Source organism: Platichthys flesus, chromosome 16, assembly GCF_949316205.1.
Source record: "Platichthys flesus chromosome 16, fPlaFle2.1, whole genome shotgun sequence".
Taxonomy (NCBI): domain Eukaryota; kingdom Metazoa; phylum Chordata; class Actinopteri; order Pleuronectiformes; family Pleuronectidae; genus Platichthys; species Platichthys flesus.
In genome coordinates this window covers 11566626-11572625 of record NC_084960.1, presented here as the reverse complement: position 1 = coordinate 11572625, position 6000 = coordinate 11566626, and positions in this window count along the sequence as shown.

Here is a 6000-nt window from a genome sequence, read left to right as displayed (position 1 = left end):
AGGCAACGGAGCAGAGACTGAGTTACTGACCGTGGTCAGGAAGTAGTAAGCACAAAAAAATAAAAATCTAACAAGCAATGTTTGAGGTGTTGATTGGGCTTTGTCACCTTCAGACTGATGCAAGCTCTTTAGCCTGTTTGCTATGATTAGCTGTATGGATGCTAGCTGTAGCATCATATTTACAGACATATTTACAGATCAGTGATCTCAACTAACTTTGTGTCACAAAATGTCAAACCTTTCCTATAAAATACTTCAGAATGCACCGTCCAAAAAAGTAAACTAAACCTAACTCGCACCAATGAAAAGTAGTACACTGGTTTGCCTGTAAAGCAGAAATCCACCAGAGAGCAGTCGAGAAGTATAGGCTTTACTTTGGGGGAGCTGTCATGCCGTCCATCTTTGCATACAATCCATGGTGAATGTGGCTTGTGTCTACATGTCGGCTGTGTGATCGACAGGGGACCTGTCCAGGGTGCACCCTGCCTCTCGTCCAATGGTGGCTGGAATTGGCTTCAATCCCTGACCACCATGGCCCCGAAGGATAAGTGGTTTAACAAATGGAGGGATGGATTCAGAACCTTGACATGACAAAGTTTAATGCCACCGCCACTTATTACAAATTTTACTAGAACAAAAAAATGTATCCTCGAACCTTACCGTGAATAATTTTTCTTCCATTTCACGAGTCACAGCTGTTGGTGGTTATTTTCAGATGCCATTGACAAGTCACCTTACCTTTCAAAAACGATCTAGCTGCAGGCGATGCATTATGTGTGAGAGACCCAGATATGTTGGTCTGTTGGGGGGGGGGGGGGGGGGGGGTAATGCTTTTGGTGCTTGGAACATTATCAGCCTGAAGGGAAGGGGGGAAAACAGTGGACCTGCCACAGCAGAGATATCCAGAATTGGGCTGCCAGCCTTGGCACATCTCCCAGAGAATTGTGACTCAACTGTAGCTGCTTGAATGTCCGTCCAGTCTGTTCCCAGGTGAGCCAGCCCACAAAACGCCCCGTACTATCTTTACCGTGCTTGTGGCTTCTTTGATTATTTTAAGTGGCTTTCAAAGCACACGCGTGAGCGGCAGAGTTTTTTGAAATTTTGTGTTTGAAACATCTTGTTACATATAAAAAAATTTTGCCATAACAAAAACAGGCTCTGTGTTTCTCAAGGGACCAAGTTGTTCATGACTCACAGTTTAGAGTTGATGGATAAACTTTTACATGAACATTTGTATTCCGCTTATCAGCTTTCTACATCTATAACATTTTAAATTAATTTCCTGTTGTTTTCTTTTGTGAGTGTGTTTATATAGATAGATATACACAGTTATAGTACATATAGTTTACTTCTATTAAGTATACTACTGTGTAACTATACACACATGTATATTATTCTCATTCATAGGGAACACCATATGCTTATACCATATCCTTAAACGTTATGACCAAACACAGTAGACATCCTTGTGCAATCATCTCATGCCACTGCACTTGTTTCTCTACAATTAATATTTCCATTTGTAGAGAAGAGTTTATATTTTGTACCTCATTTCGACAATTTGCTGCTTTAACAAGTGAGTCTCCCCAGTGTGGAATCAACATTCTAAATCTTCAAAAGTAAATCATTGTAGATCTCAATAACCTACATTTTATTAAGTGGTGATTAATTAAGTGCCATTCAGTTTCAGGGGAAGGCAACCAATATAGCACAACAATTATTTTGGGAATAAGGTTATTCCTGCTTTGTGCATTACACTGTTCTCTGCCTCTGCCTGTGTGGTGTTGGGATAATGTGACCTTGACCAATGTCCTCTATGAGTCCACCGTGTGCTGCTCAGGGAGAAGAGGAGACCTCAGTCTAGAAAAGCGAAGAGGACAACAAGTGAGAGCTTTAGCTGCCTGGGTCTCCTGTGCAGTGTAATATGAAACTCTATTCTTCGATCAGGCCTATTTTCAGCCCACACATTTTACTGGAGCAAAGCTGATCTCCCCAGAATGCACTCTGGGAGAATTTGGCAAGAGTGCAGACACGCACACTGAGAGAGCCGGCACTTGGCTAGGTTACTCAAATCAAATTGGGTCTAAACTTGACCTTTGAGGGAGAGTCTCAGGTCTGTGCGGCCCGATCTGTCGGCAGCCACATTAAAACACAACGAGCCAACATGTGTCTCACCTGAACATTTTACAATAGAGAAATATGGAAATACTTCTTAACTTACAATACCTTATTATAATGAGTTGGTGACACGTCCAAACAGGGTTTGCAACACTTTTCTGACAACATGATCAAACTGCCCAATTTGTGCCAGCCAGAGACTTTTTCATTCACAGCAAATTGTCCTTCTATTTGCCCGAGCTCCTGTCGGAGCCGTATATCGCCGCAGCTCGGATAGATATTTATTTTGTTTTCTGTCTGTCTGCAAATTTATTTTCGCCTTGTCACATATTTCTGCATGTCTTTCCCTCCGCCAAGTGTTTTCATAGTGCTGTGGCTTTCATTAGTTGGACTTCAATTGAAACTCATTTTCTGTCAGCTTCTGTTTATTTGCCATCACACGCACAGACCACAGACTCCCCTGATGCAGTATATGATAACTTAGAATAATCAATCAATTCCTTTGAGTATATATTGTAAACAGTTTGTCCCATAAAGTAACTTATTAAAGGTGAAGTCTGTTTTGGACCATATAAAGACCGATAATGTAAAAGAAAATGGTTCACTAAAATAAAAGTGTATTTGCAGTCTGTGTAAGTGCACCACAAGTCGCAGCATCAACATATTATTACAGTGTTAGATGTTTTGATTTACTTAGGAAGGACTAAGGTTAGGGTTTTAGCCGTGTATCATCAGTAACCAGATTGTGGTGTGGATTCACAGATTTTTTTATCTTTCCAAAACATTGAGAGATAGGAAAAAACTTTTGTCAGTTCCTCCGGTAATAATGAATTGATCTTGTACGAACAGTTTAGGAAACCACCTCCTTTGTCCTTTTCTTCATTATAAGGCCCTCAGATGTGTAGGATTGCTTGGCCTTGGCAGAGCTATGCACTCTACTTAATGCCATTCTAGATGTTTTTATTTTTCTGTGAAAGTCGCAGAGTAATGAACAACCATAAAATGTCATCGATGGATAAAAGTATAAAAAGGCTAATAAGCTTCTCAGCGACTTTACTCAAGGGGATTTCATATCAACCCTTCACGTTTTGTCTTTTTAAAACAAATGTCATGCCTTTCTGGAAGACCATGCTCAGAAACATTAGTGGCTGCACACAAGTATTTTGCCAAATGAGTGTCGCACCTCGTAAATTTTTCTGACATTTACATTCAATGAGAGTCAGGTCGAGGCTGATTTATTTGTAGAGGCGTTTTTCACAGCTGCGGAACCTATGGATGTCACTTCTAGCCACACTTAGAGAGCAGTTTGAAAATAAAATGAATCTAATCAAGTCGTTCATTCCCTTAAATGGGCACTTCTAGAAAATCACAGGATCAATGGATATCTAAACCTTATGCAGTATATGTCCTCACTGAAATTCTGTTTAACATTCGTAATTTTGCCATGTCAGTTGCATTGTAGGTGCTTAGAAAGAGGCTGAAAATACAACATTCCTTTGGAGTTTTTTTGGAGATTTTCTAGCCTTTTTTCAGAAATTCTGTGAAATTTCCTAATGAGATTAAGATGATTAATGTTTAGTCGTTGATGTTTGCTGCAAGTAAACAGCTGATATAAACTGAGCATTGTGAGTGTTTGTCATCAGAACACAAGATAACCACTTAACACTTGTTTGTGTCTTTGTCTTTGTTTGCGAGACATCTCAAATTCAAACTAGGAGGTTGTCATCTGCGTTTATTTGTCTGTTTGGACTGGTTAGCATGGAATTTAGTGGAAGGATGTATGGGACACTGAAAAAAGCCGTTTCAAGATTTTTTTATTAATTTGTTTAATTCTCTTATTTCTCAGAGAATTATATTTTGTATCTTGACAATTCAGACATATTTAGGGTGTTGTTTTCAATGAGTATGTGCAGATCCAAATTAAGATCAGGACTTTGTTGGTTTAAATGTGGTTTCCAAGGGGTAGAGGCTTTTTTTTCAGCCACCATTTGGTTACAAATAGGGTAGAAACCTGTTACTGCCCCCCTGTGTGTAGCTGAGAAACGTAATGTGGCTTAAGCTATGAGGCTTGTTTGGATTTAAGCGGACTGTTGTGCCTCGGCGGGAGTTTGTGAAAAAACTCCAGTATGACTGCAGATGAGATGACACTGGGCCTGCAGGTGGCGCTACAGCACCATAATAACTTCAGCTTTACACAGATCAGCTGAACAAAGCCCTAATGTACACTCACTTGATTTTTCATGGTGTCCCAAGCAACCACTCAATATGACAAACGACCCTGCTTCTTCTCGACACTTAAATAAACAGAGAGATAGATTCTTGACCTTTCCAGTTTGATTAACAGCATATTGAAGTTTTCATAATCCTGTCTGAAAAATGCATTTTATGCTGACATAAATAAAATATGGCCTTCAGATTGTATTCATTTTTTTATCCTTCCCCTTCATACTTCATCGAGATAATACATCGAAATGAGAGAAATATATGTTCATGTGAAATTAAATTGAGTTATCCTGAACATGGGTACCTTAGTAACCGTTAGTTTAATGTAGCGGGACATTTTAGAAGAGATAACGTTCTGTGAAATCATGATGGACTCCAGTGATTTGCCTCTGAGGGAGAGAATCACTGACTAATATAATCACACTCCTGTAGCTCCATACTTAGCTCTATATTTGGGACTGAGCTGATGGGGGGGCAAATGGACTGAATCAATTTTAAAATTATCTCTGTGCGGCACTGATGCAACACTTGAGCTATAATTTTAACCTCCCAGATTCAGTGGAGCCAAATGACAAACTGCAGCTCATAAAGACTTCACTGCCCCCTTGTGTCTTTATTTAGATTCTCCAAGACGGTAAGGAGGTTTAATCGTTATGTTCATCTGCTTATAGTCTCTTTAAATGGATAAGTGCTCCGGGTTTACTTGAGGAAGATTACAGGCCAAACTTGACAAGATTAAAAGATAACAATGCATGACATAGTTTCACTGTCAGATTTTTAAATATAATTTAAACTAACAGTCTGATTGACAATTTCCTCTTTGCATTCTGTTCTGAGAGTTACTCAGTTTTTGTTCCTGTATCACTGCTGTACAACACCTGGATCTGTATTAGTTTTTTCCCACTTGTACTCAAAACTAATATCACAAATTCTCCCGGTCTAAGAGTTTTTATTTGATTTGCAAAATGTTAAGTAGGCCATCTTGGAGTACAATTTGTCCGAGAGGATGAGCAGAGAGAAATCCCATAACTGGTCATTTATTCCCCCACCTTTTGGGCGACAGTTGCCAGTTCATCTGATTCTATACAGCACACATGTGATGTCATATGATTCCTCTGAATTTAAATAAGACATTTTAAAAATGTGTTTTTCCACTCACTGCCTTTCACTTTTAGTATCTCTGATGTTTAGAGTAACATTTTACTAGAGGCTATACAGCTGCTTTCTGTTAATGAATAAAATATCAATGTTTTCAATCTAAAATAGATATTTTTATATTAATTTGTGAGATGTATGTCTCCTGAGTTATAACCTTGCATGAAAGTTGATTCCCAGAACAATTGTTTTTGAAACAAAATTACATACCTAAAAAATAATAAGTCCCCTTTTATAACACTAGATGGCAGCGTAATTCAAAGAATAATATCCTCCCTAAAGGAGAACATTATTTTATTTGCAAAGCAGTAAATATACATATCTGTATGTATTTAAATATTTCAATGATAGTCATATTGTAACTGTAGCCACGTGTAGCTGTATTCTTCATTACCATATACCAATTCATATTTTTTGGTGAGTGCAAATCTAAAATATACCCTGGTAAAATATGTCAATGTCCAAAGATAATTTCCAACATCACCATGCCCTTATCTAAATAAT